General features: G+C 46.3%; 1 protein-coding gene across 2 annotated transcripts in view; it reads left to right on the forward strand.

Moving 5' to 3' along the window:
- The first annotated feature begins 1,833 nt into the window (after positions 1-1,833).
- Proser2 (proline and serine rich 2) overlaps positions 1,834-17,096 on the forward strand; it is a 31,551-nt gene continuing 16,288 nt past the window's right edge. The window contains exon 1 of one of the 2 annotated variants that reach the window (XM_034511032.2): positions 1,834-2,023. The gene's annotated coding sequence lies outside the window, so the exon portion shown is untranslated. Of the gene's footprint in view, positions 2,024-2,143; positions 2,463-17,096 lie in introns of those variants that run through there. The other variant, XM_076939455.1, reaches the window with a different exon arrangement.

Raw genomic sequence — 17,096 nt, forward strand, 5'->3', positions numbered from 1 at the left:
ACAAGGGTGAACTGTACTACTTTTAACACACAGCATTTAATATTATATACCTCTGAAAATCACTTAGGATAAATGCGTCCACATTTAACACAGTATGAGACAAAAGTTTAAGAGAGGAGAGAGGGAAAAAATGAGAAAAAAAAATCAGAAAGGAAAAGCTTTATTCACCAAGGACCAGGGAACTATCCGATTAGATCCTCTTCTGGATTTGGCTCAGAAAGAGGGAAATAATAATTCTTGCCTAATTAACTAGCATGTAGATTAAAGTGCTTTGTAAACATTAATTAAAGATGCAGGGAGTTAGGTGAGGCCAGTGTGTTATTAGAGAAAAAGTTTTCTTCCCTTTAATCAGGTACTTCTTCTTCCTGGGGAGGACCAAGGTATGATCTCAGGACTGAGGAATTGGACTCAGCCCTGTCAGCTGCCTGTAACCCAGTCATTTGTGTGCCCAGCCACTTCTTCATTTTCTATTAAATGGGAATAAACGCAAACACTTGGGGGACACAGACTGCCGCACGGATGCCAGTCGAGCCACACCAAGCATTACAAAATGAATTAAATCCACGCCGCTCGCCTTCTTTCTGAGAACATTAGCTTCTGCTCATTTGTGAAAGGCTGCCACAACGAGCTATTATTATTAGTTATTCAGAAATGTTTCCAGTGGCAAAGACATCGAAACAATCAAGAGGGGCACTTCTTCAGCCTTGTCTACCTCAATAGTCCCTCTCTGTAAAATGACCATAAGAAGCCAAAGGATCCACTGGCCCTGGAAATGGCTCATTGAGTTAAGGGACTTGCCCTGAGCCCTAAATTCTATCCCATGTGTTGGAAAGAGAGCATCACCTCCTGAAAGCTGTTCGCTGACCTTCAGTTTTTGAAGCAATTCACACATACATGCACACGCACACGCACATACCTGAAGGAATGAATGAGTGTGGATGGATAGATGGACCAAAAGAAACCAAAGTCCTCAGAAAAGCAGGATTTTGACATTTTTCATGACAGACAAATGATAAATATTTAAGGAGCTAGCCATGTTTACTCTGCTAAAAACTCCATTCAATGTGCACACGTGTGGGAGCATCACATAAGTAACTCACACATGGGCAATGCTTACAAGTTCGTTAAAAATGAAATAAAGCTGGGCGTGGTAGCACACGCCTTTAATCCCAGCCTGCAGATGGATCTCTCTGAATTGGAGGCCAGCCTAGTCTACTACATAGTGAGCTCCAGGCCAGCCAAGGCGACATAATGAGATCCCTTTTCAAAATAAAACCAAACCAAACCAAAACAAAACAAAAACAAAAATAACAAAAACAAAGAAAGACCTAACCCCACTGCCCCCAAAACAATAATAAATAGGAAAAAAGAAAATGTCATGAATTAAATGAAATAATGTATGTAAAGTGTCTTGTTTGAAAGTATAAGTATTTTGTAAATAACAGTCATTATTATTAAATGAAAGTGGTCTCCTCAGGATAGATAGTGTTGTTGTTGATGCCTGTAACCCCAGAAGTCAGGAGGCTGAGGCAGGAGGATCATGAACTTGAAGCCTTCCTACATAATGAAATTCCACTTCAAAAAACAAACACCAACGAAACTCTCAACGTTGGTGGTGGAGTTGCTGGAGAAGTCCCTTCTTACTCAGGACTTCAAAAGCACATCCGCATTGCGATTTCACAAGGTTCACCCTCAACTCAGTCTCACAAGTTGAAGACCTGAGATGCACAGCTTTGGACGCTGGCCCTTTAAGAATCGCGGGTGCGCGCAGACTACCTCTGGCCGGTTGGAGTCCGGTCGCCGGGAACGCGCGGCAGAGGTGCAGAGAGGGCTGGTGGCGGAGCGCGCGCGGCCGAGAGCGCGCGGCGGGGAGGTGCTGGGCTCCCTGGGGAGCGCGCGCCGAGCAGCCCAGGACTATCGGCGTGCGTGCGTGCACGACTGACTTGCTGGCTGGCGGACGGCGTGAGCCCTGAGGGTCTCAGTCGGCGAGGACACCTGCGACCCGCGGAGGGGACTTGGCTCGGTGAGTTCCGCCCTGCTGAGCAGGGACAGGCCGGGCGCAGGGCACGGGGCGCGAGCGCAGCAGCAGCTGTCCGGACCATCCAGGGCGCCGGGTCCGGGTCTCGGAAATTGGGGAAGTCCTTTGCGCGCAGCTGGGGCGCTGCTGTCGCCGAGGTCAGTGCCACCGGATGGCCTCCAACCCGGGACTTCAGGGATCGCGACGCGTGGCTTTCCACCTCGGGGTTTTCCCGAGGGCGAACGCTCAGTGGCTCGTGGCGTGTTGTCTGAGTTGAGTCCCCGACTCTCAGGGTTTGGTCCCTTACCTTTCCTGGAGCCGACTGCGCGTGAGGACCGTGTCCCTTGCGAGGCTGAAACCCAGAGGTGGCCAGAGCCACCTGTTAAACCAGGATTCTGCTCGAATCTTTCCGCAGGTTTTTCGTGCCCCCGCCGGTTCCCCGCAGGTAACTGAATCTCGAGGGGGATGTTTGTGTGGGTCTGCCTGGTAAACTGGGACGGTAGGATTAGAAAGACCGAATATGTGGTTAATGGGACCAGGTTTAACAAAAGACAGTCAAATAAACTGTAGCTTTTCCCCAAGACGGAAAGTTTCTCAGCATTGTTTTATGGATTCTAAATTTAAGCAACTAGCCCCCCTCCCCTAGGTACTTAACCGCAGGACAACTTTTAATTTTTTGCCTGAACCTATTTGGTGCAAAGGAGAAAATGAAGGAGGGAGTGTGTGTGTGTGTGTGTGTGTGTGTGTGTGTGTGTGTGTTTCTCCCTAAACAGAGTAAAACTTTCAAGTCCTCTCTTGTGGGAAGATTCCTTCTGGCTCCAATTTTAATGGAGAACAACAACAAAAAGCTTTGTCCTGGAGCGATCTAGAAATACCAAACCAGGTATTAAGTGTAAACTCAGGGAAAGTGCTTGCAGGACAGACTTTTATGAAAAATAATTTTCTGTAGGTGCTCCAGTGTGTGCTAAAACTTTGCCCTCGTATTCCATGCCTGAATGTTCCAGATTGTTTTTCTAGGTGGAGGAGGTACTTTCGTTGGTGCGGCCAATGTGGAAATACAAACAAATGCCCTATTTACTTGGGGTTGGGTGGGAAGGGTGGAAGTCAGGCTAAGATCTTTCTTGCCAGGCTTGACAGTGTATGTATGGAATCTTCTGTATTTTCTTGCCCAGACGAGTAATAGCCTTTTTCTCAGTGACTGGATTGGTTTCCTCTCACAGTGCCTCCAATGAGCTTCTCCTGGAAAGTTTTGATGCTGGTAATTTTAAAGTCCATTTTTTTCTCCACTCATAGAAACAGACATTTGAAATTAGAATAAGTGGCAGTTACAAAGATGAGTTGCGTTTTTGAAAATAAAGAGCCGCATGGTTCTTCATTGCAGAGGGAGTGGCCTGTTTTACTGCAGGCTTGGTGTGGCTCTCAGTCCCTTCATCCTTACATTTGTGGTCTGTTTGACCAGCTCCAGTGTGCTGAGCCCTGACTTGCCAATGCACATGCAGAATTTCTAGATAAGAGCCGTATGGTCCAAACTGATTAAACCCAGATCTGGTAATCCTGCCTTCTTCAGTGACTGATGAGACACCTGGTCTCGGCTCCAAGGTTCTCAGACACCTCAGGAGCCTACAGTTGGCACCTCGTGTTGATCTGAAGATCAGCTCAGGTAACGCTAGAGGCAGAATGGAGCCTTGAAACCTGCAGGGAGGTAAGTGGACGACCTGGGCGGAGCAGAGCCCTGCACAGGGAATCCTCTGGAACAAAAAGTTCCAGTATATCTTATCTGAGCTGTTATGGGATGGATGCCAATGGCATCCAGGCCCTTTGGTAGGTGCCAGGGGAATCCTAGGAGCATCCCAGAACCTGAGTGCTTTGATGGTCAAGGCAGCATTTATTTCCTTTGCACTTCTTGGGGTTTCAGTGATGGCTTCCTCATGGATGTCCTACAGAGATGGTTCTCTGTCCAGTCTCTGAATGCCTCTGAGCATGCTTGGATGGCTTTCTCTTCGTATAGTGACATCCCTGATAATGGCCCGAAGTTTCTCCTCTTAGTAAAGCTCTTGCTTCCTCCTAGGGTAACAGCACCAATCTTGATATTTGAGAGAATTTAACAAAAGCTGGTTATATTCAGGGTCTGTGCAGCCTAACACCCTACCTTTCTGGAGCAGAATCGGCTAGGTCTTTATGAAAGCACGTCTCCATACTAGATACCTTAGCGCTGGGAAAACTTGATTCTTATTCATCGCCCCCCTCCTGCTCCTGTCAGATTCTCATTTAGCCGAGGCTGGTCTTGAACTTGAACTTCCAGTCCACTTATCTCTACCTACCAAGTGCTGAAACAATTCTCATTAAGAAAAAAAAAAGTTTATGACATTTATTTGTGTGTGCGTGTGTGCGTGTGTGCACATGTATGTGCATGTGACACAGTGCCCATGTAGAGGTCAAAGGACAGTTTACACAGACGGGTTCTCTTTTTCCACCATGTGAGCCTCTGGTATAGAATGAAGGTTTGGTGGCAAGCAAACCCACTGAACCATTTCGCCTGTCCGATTATCATTTTTAATATAGTAAATTATAAAGTATATAGTTACATACATCTTAACGTCTGTTAAAGCCCATCATTAAGTATATTAATAGTGGCATGTAACCATCACACCTGTCTAGTTCTAGAACTTTTCCATCACCCCTCTCCATTAAACAGTCTCCCTTCCCCCATGGGGGAAACTGCAATTATTAAACCGCCAGGGCCCACTAATCTGCTTTCTGTTTCCCGGTTTGCCTGTTCTCATACAGATGGAATCTTAAAATATTTGGCCTTTGCGATATTAAGACTCGTCAGCAGCGTATTGGTCCTTTATCCCTTTTTTCTTGTAATATTTGGTGTTCCGGCAGACGTATAGGTCACATGTTGCTTGTAAAGTCATCCTAATGGCATGAAGTAGTCACTCATTGTGGTTTTGATTTGCAGTTTGCTAATGACAAACAGTGTTGAGAACTGTGCTAGCTGGCAGGGTGTGTGTGTGTGTGTGTGTGTGTGTGTGTGTGTGTGTGTGTGTTAGGGAGTATACACACATAAAACGAGTGTGGGGCAGGGGGCAGTGTCTAGTGTCTTCCTCAGTCACTCTCCACATCCTTTTCTTCTTATTGCTTGAGACTATGTCTCTCACGGAGCCCGGAGCTAGGCTGGCTTGCCCGCTGAGCTCCAGATAGCCATCTGTGTCTTCCTCCCCCAGTCCCTCGCGCTGTGGTTATAGATGTGTGTCAATGTGGCCAGCTTTTCTGTGGATGCTGGGCGTCTGAACTCAGGTCTTCATGCTTGGCGGGTACTTTTCTAACGGCGATTTCTTCCCAGTCCTCAGCCGCAGTGTGTTTGCTCCCGGTCAACCACAGCCTGACAATATTCCTGGAGTTCAGTAAGGAGTGAAGGTAGTTTGAAACTGAGAGGGGGTGCATTCACATGGCTTTTATTTCAGCATATTGTTTTAATTGTTCTGTTGTTATTGATCTCTTCCTGCACCTAATTTATTTATAAGTTGAACTCTATCATTGAATATATGCATACACAGGAAAAAAACATTTTCTATAGGGTTCAGTGTGCTATGTACCATTCATTTGTTGAGGTTCGTGGAGAGTGTCCCCTCCAGATAAGCAGAAGGCTGCTGAATACATCTTTATTTATTGTTTTTATTTTGCTTTATTTATTTATGTGGGAGGGAAGGTGTGGATTCCTTGCCACTATGTACATGCAGAGGTCAAAGGGCAACGTTAGGAGTCAGTTCTTTTCTCTCACTGTGAGCTCCGGGGACTGAACTTGGGTCATCAGGCTTGCTCTGCAAGCACTTTGACAGCTGTTCAGCCATCTTTCTTTACATCATTAGAGAAGTTCTCTCATTAATTCTTTTTGCATTCCTGTGAGCCAGACACCTAAGAGAACAACTCAGAGGTGGCAAGGTTAATTTGGTGCCAGTGCACTTGAGCAGAACATCTGTGCCAGCAGAGTCAGCTGGAGGTGGAAAGCACAGGAAGCAGAGAAGGAAAGAACGAACGAAGGGTAGAAAGGTGCCTGGGACAAGATACCCACAAGAACCTACCCCTAGCGACCCACTTCCTTCATCCAGGCCACACCACCTGACGGTCACAGAAACTCCCCAGATAGCCTCACCTGCAGGGAACAAAGCTCCCAACACCTGAGCCCTTGTGGAGACACTCAACGCCTGTGCAAACTGTGGTTCTGTTTTGTTTCAGCTTTTTTACGTCACCAAAACGGTGCATGGGACTGCAGTCTGTGGATTGTGTTCTCTTTCAACCCTTTGTTCTGTGGTGGGCTGTTTGGTTTTTCTACTTTCTCTCTGACACTGCTTCTCTTTCTCAGGGGCCGGTTGTCTGACTAGTACTGTGAAATACTTAATCTTCTGCCTGTCTTAATTATCCGAAAGTGTTTCTTCGGTAGTTTTTGTAGACTGTTCTGTCATTGGGCTGAACCCTGAAGTAGTCAGTGGGCAGACAAACAGATATGTATAGATTACAAATCTTTATTTTATTTGTTTGTTTGCTTAAGACAGGGTTTCTCAGTGTAGCACAGTCTTGGCTGTCCTGGACTTGCTTTGTAGACCAGGCTGGCCTCGAACTCACAGAGAGCTACCTGGTTCTGCCTCCCAGTTGCTGGGATTAAAGCATGGGCCACTATGCTAGGTTACAAATGTATTTCTAAAATGGACAGGCAAGGAGAGAGAGCCACATCCCACTGGGACACAGAGGCTCCTCAACTTGGCCTTCCTCACCAATAGATAGCCGTGTGACCCTGGGGTTTCCCTCTTGTAGCTTCAGTAACTGGGTTTCCTGTTCTGTAGTTTGGGATAGGAGTGTGACCTCTCAGGGCTGCTGCAGACCTTGAGATGCAAGACTCTAGATTATTAGTTCACTTCTGCTTCCCTTTACAAACTCAGTTCTCCACAGGTGCTTAAAATAGTTCATTTGTACATATTGATTATAAGCTGGGGCAGCGGGGTGGGGGTCGCATTTAGACTCGAAGAATGGCCCTTTGCTGCCCTCTAAAATGGGACATTGGCATTTTTGGTAAAGCTTCAGAGGACTGAAAGTTTGAGTGACCCCTTAAGTTCCTCTTAGGCGGGTCTGGGTGTGTAGCGGTTCGCAGAGTGCTGGGTTCATCAGCAGCACTGCATACACTGGCTATAGTGGGGGAAGCCTGTGATCTCAACGCTACAGAAGTAGAGGCAATTGAATCTGAAGTTCAAGGTCATCTTCGGTTACATAGGGAGTCCAAGGCCAGCCTGGGCTACATGAGACTCTGTCTAAAAAAAAAAAAAAGAAAGAAAGAAAGAAAGAAAAAAGAAAAAGAAAAGAAAAAAGAAAGAAAGAAAGAAATATTTAAAAAAAAAAAAAAATACCCTCCCTCTCGTGCTCAGCGCATTGGGAATTGTTCTAGAAGTTTTGATTGAAGAAAATAGGCTGTGCAGTGGTGGCGTACGCCCTTAATCTCAGCACTCGGGAGTCGGGGGCATTCAAATTTCTGTGAGTTCAAGGCCAGCCTGGTCTACAAATCGAGTTCCAGGACAGCCAGGACTGTTACACAGAGAAACTCTGTCTCAGATAATAAAAATAAATAAATAAATAAATAAATAAAAGAAAGAAAGAAAAGAAGATAAACATACTGCTATCAGTATGGACTGATAATAACAAAGACTCCCACAAATCTTTGGGAGATAAAGGGGAGAGTGAAGAACTGTGGGAGTAAGGCTAACTTGGGAGAGTCGTGCTGTGACCATCTCTTGTGGAGTCCAGCTTTTACCTTGGGCGCTGGCTACACAAGGCTCAGGCGTATGGTTGTCAGAGTAGATGCTGCCTTCCTGTGGAGCCGACTTTTCCACAGAGCGCTCTAGAGTGAGGAAGGGTGGGTAGAAGTATGCAGACCAGAAGATGCAGTGCTCCAAGCCAGCAAAGGCTCCTGAGAAACGTCCAGGAGAATTCTTCCTGCAGAAGTCTTTAAAAGTGCTGTGCAGAAGGTAGACAGCCAAGAAGCAGCCCCAGGGACCTGCTAAGCCCTGACGGCCTTGAACTTGCTAACTCCTGTTTGAGTATAGGAGGGAAACAATGAGAAGCTCTTCAGGCCAGCCATGCTTGCTCTGTGCAAGTCTTTAAGCTGTATTTGAGGTCAGTGGGTCAACACCTCCCCCAAACTGCCCCACCCCCACCTCGTTGACTCGTATTCTGATTTTAGAGGTACTTTCTGTGGAAAAGCTGTTGAAGTCAGCAATAATTAAACCATACTGGGCATCAGGTGTGGTGGCAGACACCCGTTATCCCAGCACTGGGAAGGCTGAACCCGGAGGACCAAAACCCAACCAAACAAACCCTACTTAAACCAGAACTTCATTACTGCACTATTTTACAGTATTAACTACAAACCCAGTTTTAAGAACATTTGTGTCAGCCGGGCGGTGGTGGCGCACGCCTTTAATCCCAGCACTTGGGAGGCAGAGGCAGGAGGATTTCTGAGTTCGAGGCCAGCCTGGTCTACAAAGTGAGTTCCAGGACAGCCCGGGCTATACAGAGAAACCCTGTCTCGAAAAACCAAAAAAAAAAAAAAAAAAAAAAAAAAAAATAAAATTTGTGTCGACCGCTGGTGATGACTGATACTCAGCTGTGCTTAACCTGTGCACATGGCAACTGCCTCTGACTGGACCACTTGCCAGGCCTTCCTTCCTCAGCCACAGCAAGAATTTAGCCAGTGACTTTGAAAAGTCTCAGGAAAACAAAAAACAAAAAAAAAACAAAAAACAAAAAAAGGTCTCAGGCCACTAGTTCAGTGGTAGAGAACTTGCCTGGCCTGTTCAATCCCTTACTCTGCAGAAAAAGAAAACATAATAAAAAAGCCTGTGCTATTCATTTAAACCTGTGTTTCTTAGCTAGTCTCCTCTGCGTGTGATGGGAGCTGTGGGCTTATTTTCCAGGATGGTTGATTTCAGGTTACAAGCCTGACTGCTCTGCAGACAACTGACCCTTTGATACTTTGAATAATTGTCAAACTCTACTCTTGAAGTATTTGAAGGTGCTCTGGTTTTCCTGGAGGGACCGACAGGCAAGCCTTCCATTCTGAAAATAGCACAGCTGAACTGTAGATTAGAGTCATCCAGTGTTTTCAACAAACACTGGTGGTCCTCCTTCATAACAAGGAACTAAGAGCCCCTTGCTCAAAGTGGGCTGGGAACTCTATTCACAGGCCCACGTATAAGTGAGTGCTTCAGGAAGTTGTTACTGAGTTCTTGTGTGCAGAGTCTACGAAGGAGGAGGAACCTGTGTGCACAGCCCCAGGAAGAGACCTCATTCCCTTCTCTGACAAAAGCTAGCAAAGAAGTTATGGAGATGCGATTAAAAAGTCTGTGCAAGGGCTACGGATGCGTAATAGCCAAACATGCAAAGCCCTGGGTTCTACTCCCAGCAATGCATGAAGAAAAAAGAAAAGCCGGGCCCAGCAGGAGGTCTCATATGAGCTTTCCTTGTGATTCTGATTCAGATCTGTTCGTTTGAGATAAGAGGTAAAGGAGATCGCTACAGCGTCCAGTCTAACCAGGTGTTATAAATACTCCTATAAACAACTCCAGGGCTGGAAATGTCAGGTGAGAATTTTAAGCTTCCCGGGAACAAAAGGCTTTGTAAAACAAGAAGGTGTCATTATTGCTTCTGAGTTACAGGGACTATATCTCATCTCACCAGGCTGCACGTAGTGGGTGCTCGGTAGGCTTTTCGGAATAGAAGCTCACAAAGTTGTTTCTCAAAAGAATAGCCTTAACCAGGGGTTTCTTCTGTTTTTCTAACCTTGCCCCTGATATCTAGAAAGAAAATAGGCTTTTTGTATTTTTTGTTTGTTTTGGGGAGTTTTGGTTTTGTTTATTTTGAGACAGGGTCTATGTAGTTCTGGCTGTCCTGGAACTCAGGTTGGCCTTGAACTCACAGATATCTGCCTGCCTCTGCATCTAAGTGCTGGGATTAAACTACACCCAGCTAAAATAGGCACCTAAAATGTCAGTTTTTAAAATAAGAGCTGAGTGAAAACTGGCAACACCTGTCTGGGCAAAGACTCCATTGTAGTAAGTTTCACAGACAGAGATCGCTCCTGCTAACTAGGCTGTCTTAGGTGAGATTTTCATTATTAGAGACATCAGATTCTCATATCTTGCTCAGAGATAGTAAACTAGTAAGAAGAAACCTCAGCCCCTGGACTATTACTCCCTGCAGGCTCCATGGGCCCGGTTGTTTGCCTCAGTATAGGCCATTGGTTACTTTCATGTGATGTGACTTTCACTCTCGTTTTACCTCCTATTAACAACAGGGAGTGTTTGAAATTTCTATTGTTTTTCTACATTGCTCTGAGAGAGTTTTCAAAAAAACAAAAAACAAAACAAAAACAGAAATCTAACTATCTAAATGAAAGCATACCTGTGCTTTCAAAGATCAAATTCACAGTCATCTTGCCTCTCGCTGAGTATCTTTTAGGATGTACAGTCTTTGCTTTTTACATAAAAACACGTCAGAAGTTAAGATAATACCGCCAGGCCTGGTGGCACAGGTCTCTAATCCTAGCTACTTGGGAAGCTGAGGGAGGAGGATCACAAGTTCAAGGCCTACCTGGGTGAATTCAAGGCCAGCCTGTCAATGTAGACCTGTCTCAAAATAAAACACATTTTTAAAAAGACTGAGGATGTGGCTCGGGGCTGGGAGCAGTGGTGTGCTTATGTGTGCTTGTGAGAGGTTGCGTTCAAGGCCCAGTGCTGTGGGGGAGGGCTACGGGGAGCCCTGTGTAAGGGAAAGGTAAGGGTCAAGGGTAGGGCTTGTGTGTGTGTGCTCCTCTGTGTGCGTCTGCAGTAACCTTGGATCCAGATTTCAGCACTGAAAACAAACAGCCGAGTGTCTTCGTATAGTAAATCCTGGCCTGGAACATCTCTTGCTTCAGCCACTTCTGAATTTTGAGATTCTGAAGGCCAAGCTGGAAAAGTCTGGTTAGGGGGGACTGAAGCTCAGTGGTGGTAGAGCCCTTGCCTTGCTTGAACAAGGGCTCTGGCTTTGAACTCTCATACTGCTCAAAACAAAACAGAAACCCACGGCCATCGCAGGAAGGTGGAGAGTTTCAGACCAGCCTGAGCTGTGTTCAAGATGCTGTCTCAGAAACTAATCTACTTCTGGGATTTCAATCCCTCTCCTCAAGAAAGTAAGATGGTTTTAGAGCTTTAAAATGGGTGGTTTTAGCTGGGCACAGTTTTGTATGCCTTTAATCTCAGCATTTAGGAGCTGGAAACAGATCTCCTTGAGATTCTACTAACCAAGGCCCTTAGTGAGACCTTATGGTGGTTTGAATGTTCTTGGCCCAGGGAGTGGCACTATTAGGAGGTGTGGCCTTGTTGGAGGAAGTGTATCACTGTGGGGGTGGGCTTGGAGACCCTCCTCCTAGCTGCCTGAGGACCATCTGCTCCTGGCTTCCTTTGGATGAAGACTTAGAACTCTCAGGTCCTTCTCCAGTGCCAAGCCTGCCTGGATGCCACCATGTTCAGGCCTTGATGATAATGGACTGAACCTTTGAGCCTGTAAGCCAGCCCCAATTAAATGTCCTTATGAGAGTTGCCTTGGTCACAGTGTCTGTTCACAGCAGTAAAACCCTAAGACAAACCCTGTGTCAAACAGTACGTATCCTGGGATGTAGTTAAGTCATGAATATTGATTATGTTTCGTGACAAGTTTATCATCCAAAATGTGAACACACACACACACACACACACACACACACACACACACACACATTTGGTTGCAGTGGTGAAATATGAACAGCAAGACCAAAAGGATGGAGCAGAGAAGGCGGTAAGACGTAGCGGTTCATGGGAAAGGGGCTGGAGTGTCGTTCTGTTGGTAGAATGATCACCTCGCATGCGCAGAGCCCAGGTTTGATCCCAGCACCGAAGAAACTGGGTGTGGCTCGGAAGGTGGAGGGAAGAGTTGCAGTTCAAGGCCTTCATGTGGTACATGGAGAGTTTGAGGCTAGCCTGGGCTACATGAGACCAAGACTCAAGCACTAGAGTGTGTGAACTGGGGCTTGGGGGAGGGTTGATAGCATGGATATATCATGGAGGAAGTGATAAGTTTGATGCAGTTTTGAGCTGGATTTAGAAGGCTGGGAAAAGAGCAACAGGAAGACGTGGAGACTAATGGGAATTACCCTTTTATGGGAAGTAAATAAAAGGGTTTATGTTGTGGGCATTTGTGTGGAAGAGGTAAGGGCAGGCTAGATCTAGAGATGGACGGCTCTGAGTCTATGTGCCTACGGTTGGGTTCCTTGCGGTGTTCATTAGGAGAATACAAAGGCTGCTGGCTTGAGAGGTCTGTACCCCGAGAGCAATCTGGAGTCAGAGAAGGGCTGCATGAGAACTTGGCAGGTTGCTGGAGGCTGTGGGAATAAGTATTTGTTTTGCATTTAAGAAAGTTTTTGAAAGTAGAAGTTCTTGGATGAGAATGAGTCCCGGGACCAGCTTTTACCTTGCGGTTTGGTTCATTGTGGGCTTGGGGTGGTTCTGATGGGCAACTTGGGTGTGGGAGGAAGAGGAGGCACAGATCTGGCTTGCTGTGGAAAGTCAGACTGTAGTTTTTCTAGGTGAGCTGAGAACTGTGCTCAGAGCTAACCAGTGCTCTGTAAAGACTTAAGTAAAGGTGCTTCGTGGGTGTGGTTTATAATTTATTTTTGATGGAAAAGAAAATAAACTAAGAATGACTAAGAATCTTTAATTCTTCAATGTTTTGAATAATGGAAAAGGGTATTGGGAGTCAAGTTTTCTATAAAGAATAGATTAATTAGCCTCTGGGGACGGTGACCAAATGCCTTGAGTCCCAGCACAGGGGAGGCAAAGGCAAGTGGGTTACTGAGTGCTAGGCCAGCCTGGTCAACAGATGGAGCGCCAGGCCAGGGCAGCCAGAGCTATGCAGAGAAACCCTGTCTCAAAAAGCAAACAAACCAACCCAAAGAATTGATTTATTAAAATGGTAAGCACGCCAGGCGGTGATGGCGCACGCCTTTAATCCCAGCACTTGGGAGGCAGAGGCAGGCGGATTTCTGAGTTCGAGGCCAGCCTGGTCTACAGAGTGAGTTCCAGGACAGCCAGGGCTATACAGAGAAACCCTGTCTCAAAAAAACAAACAAACAAAAAAAAACAAAACAAAACAAAACAAAACAAAAAACCAAATAAAATAAAAAAATAAAATGGTAAGCACAGGGTCATTGCTTCTTCTATTTGTAAATTCCATGTTATAAAACTCATTCTTGTTAACACACGTTAGCTTCACACACAGAGGAATTAGCACAGCCAGATAGAGACTGTGAACATAGGGCTTCTGTCTTGCTGTAAAACCAACAAAATGCCCGTCACACAGAAGCCACTCGGGTGCCTGTTCATAGGAACGAATGTTGTCAGGAGCCACAATGGCCGCTCTGTGCTTGCTTGTCTCTGTCACCGACTTTCACCATATGGAAAGCCCACTCATGGCAATCAGCCGGGACCATTCTAAACAGTTCCTACTGTGAAACACTTGCATTTTAATGTCCTTGAAGGTCAAGGGAAAAAAAACCATATCTTTAAATAAGTCATTTGGTTATTATTATGTCATCGTATTGAGATTTTTCAGAACCAAGTTAAAGGTTATTTCTTTGCTAGGCTGGTTTGTGTCCTAGTTTTGGGAAGGCATGTTCTTAAAATCCCCGTGAGTGGGAGAGGGGTCGAGGTCACCCAAGGATCCTGCTGTAGTTGGAAGGTGTTTATTTAAATCTGGGTTCTCTGTGTTCATGTCTTTCCTGTAGTCTGCTCTGTTTATTTTTGGTTTGGTCTGAGCTAAGTTAGGATGGATTTGGCTCGTTATGGTTCTGCCTCCTTTTCTGACGTCACAAGCGTTGACTGCATCCTAGGACCTTTCCTAACGTCCCTCTTGTCATTTAGCTCGGAATACTTAATTCTAATCATTTCCAAGTGTTACTAAGAAGTGAGTTTTTAAGGCTTTAAAAAAAAAAAAAAGACTATGTTTATGTATATGCCGTGTGTGTGTGTGTGTGTGTGTGTGTGTGTGTGTGTCCATCCTCTGAGGTCAGAAAAGAGCATATGATCCACAAGAGCTGGAGTTCAACATGGGGCCTGAGAACTGAACTCAGGACCTCTGGAAGAGCAGGAAGCACTCTTAACAGCTGAGCCATCTCTCCAACCCCAGGACTCAGTTCTTATGGCTACATGGGTGGATTCTTCTAGTTATCTTTGTTGGCTTTGTGATACAGTTATATTGTCAAAAGAGAGTTTCTTAATGTCAGAATTGAAATGCACTGAGACTTGCTTTGTGACCCAGTATGTCAGCCATTTTCATCTCTCTTTATAAAATGAAAAGAATGCTTGTCATGTGTAGACAGGACCTGGGTAGGTAGCTCAGGATGGACTTGTATTCTCCTGCCTTCTATCTCAGCCTCCTGAGTACTGAGGTTAGAGGGGAGTGCCACCATACCTGGTCAGTGGAATGCATATTGTGAGGTTGTTTTATCCTGGTATACTGGAGTGTAAACACTGCTTAGATCAAATCTTTAACCGTGTTTCTGGAGTCTTCTACAGTCTGGTTGATTGTGACATCTGTAGGGAGGGGTTTAGAGTTGATTGCTTTACCGGAGTCATGACATCCAAGGAGTATGATCCGGTGTAACAGTGCCTGGAAAGTATAGGAGGGGCGGGAAGACGGATGAACATCAAGATGGGCATGGCGGGTTGGCAGTGGGTCAGCGTGGGCAGTAGTGGGTCTGTACTAGGGAGGGCGCCGTGAAGAAATGGGCGTGTTGTTGTTGGAAGTAAGGAGACTCTGCGGGGCTGGCTGGATGTGAGTGTCAGGAGGCAGGAGGAGCCAACAGTGTCTTCAGAGTTTTGTGCCTGTGAACGGGCCTTTGAGAGAAGAGGTCAGTGTGGGGATTCCTCAGGCTCAGTAGCTTTCAGGTTCACGGTGGCGAGACGTAGTCGCTTGGATTGTTGTGTGTGCCTACTGGCTATTGGCAAGGTGGTGGAGGGAAGGTAGTAGTAGGCTTACCCTCTAGGGCATGCACCATCCTTCTGGAATGGCCCAGTAAGAAGAATGAGGTGGGTCTTTTTGAGCTGGAGGGGGATGTCACTCGCCTCTTTCCAGTCACAGGTCAATAGCTATTGGACTTTTCGCCTCAGCTGGCTGCTGTCCTCCAGACTAAACCACGATGGGCAGATGCAGACTCACTAAGATGATGAATGAATGACCTCGGCCTTGTTCTCCTTGCTCAAAAGATAAACTGGGCTGGGGTGCTTCGAGTAATCATAGAAAACACCAAAGAACAGGAGACATGGTTATATTTCTGGTCTTTGAGTTTTTCCCGAAGCTGGCGCTCTGCCCCTGCAACCCCAAGAAGAGTCGGTTTCTTCGTGCCGTAGGCTTACCCTAGCCTCCCTTACTGCAGAGAGACCCTAGACTGGACGAGGACAGTAGATATTTCCAAGTGGTAATGACCCTTATAGACCTATGGCTGTGCTCAGTACTGTCAATCCTGTCTGTTCCAGCTAAATGGTCCCTGTCTCAGGATGTCCTATTCCAGGCCAGATGGAGATCACCTGTTTGCTCACTCCTTTAGATCACAGTGGACCATGAAATCCTCAGTTCTTTTAGAAATAAACAATGGCCAGGAGGCATGTGGAACCAGGGTTTCACCTGCTCTTTTCTGCCACCTTGGCCTTGTAGAACACCCTGCTTAACTTCCTCATACGCAAAATGCGAAATGCGAGAGACAACAGCTTAAGGGAACCTAAAGGTACAGTTTCTTAGCTTTTAAAATTACAGCAACACATACAAAAGGTGTCTGCTTGAAAAGCACAGTAAGTTACTACCTCCCGGCTACACCGTGAGGGCTCACGTGCTGCCCGCTGCCATCCCTGCCCAGACGGGCGGGCACCGTTCCAGAGCCTTCCTACAGGCTGGAGAGTTCTGAACTGTGTGGGTGAATCAGCACTTCCTACCCCACCCTCACCTGGCTGACTCCCAGGGAAGGCTGGTGTGCAACAGCCCCTCCCCTTTCCTTGGAGCTGTGATTCACTCAGGTCAGGACCCAGTTTGAGCTGAGTCAGTGGGTGGGAGCCACGGGAAGGATGCAAGAATTAGCCTGCCTTCACTGCCTGGGCTGGCTCGCCTAGCCTGACTCCAGCCTGTCTTGGGTCCAGCATAGCTGAAACACATGCATCTCTCTGCCTTTGATGGGCCTTGCACTGGCCCCTGTTGTCAGCACTCCCAGTAGGTCTGCAGTGCCGTTTATACTAGATGCCTGCTAGATGTTTGCCTCTTCTGAGACTGATTACGTTGGAGTCCGACCTGCGTATCTATTTGAAAGCCTGACTTTTATTCTATTAGTCTTCTGGATATTTATATAATTGTGTTACTGTTTGAGGTCACATGCTATTACATGGATTTTGAACCCTTTGGCTTTTGTTGTGGTGGTTTGGTTAGGGTTTTTGAGATAGGTTCACATATAGCCCAGGCTGGCCTTCAATTCACTATGGGGCTAAGGCCTTGAACTTCTGGCTCTCCTGCCTCTGCATTCCAAGTGCTGGGACTACAGGTGTGGACCACATCTAGCCTTGTTATTTTTTTTGTTTTGAGACAGGGTCTTGTTATATAGTTTAGGCTGTCTTCCAACTTATGCTACACACACACACACACACACACACACACACACACACACACACACGGAGCGTTTGGACACTTGAATCTTTCCCTGCACTATTTGATGTAATGGGATCTTCTAAACGCCAAGTGTGCTCACTCTTCTGGTTTCCTAACCTTGCTCTTGAGTTGACCTGGGCTTACTCACTGAAAGCATGAAGAGAGATGGGGTGGGGAATCTCTCTTTAAGTCACCCGACTTAGTGAATCTCCTTGCAGGGGGTCTATATTGATTGACTGTCTCCACAAATGGCTCTGTCTGTTAAGTCAGTCAGCTAGAGGCTGTTCCTCTTCCATCATCTCTTTGATCTTCTAGAATATTTTACTGA

This window comes from Arvicanthis niloticus, chromosome 8, assembly GCF_011762505.2.
Source record: "Arvicanthis niloticus isolate mArvNil1 chromosome 8, mArvNil1.pat.X, whole genome shotgun sequence".
Lineage (NCBI taxonomy): Eukaryota > Metazoa > Chordata > Mammalia > Rodentia > Muridae > Arvicanthis > Arvicanthis niloticus.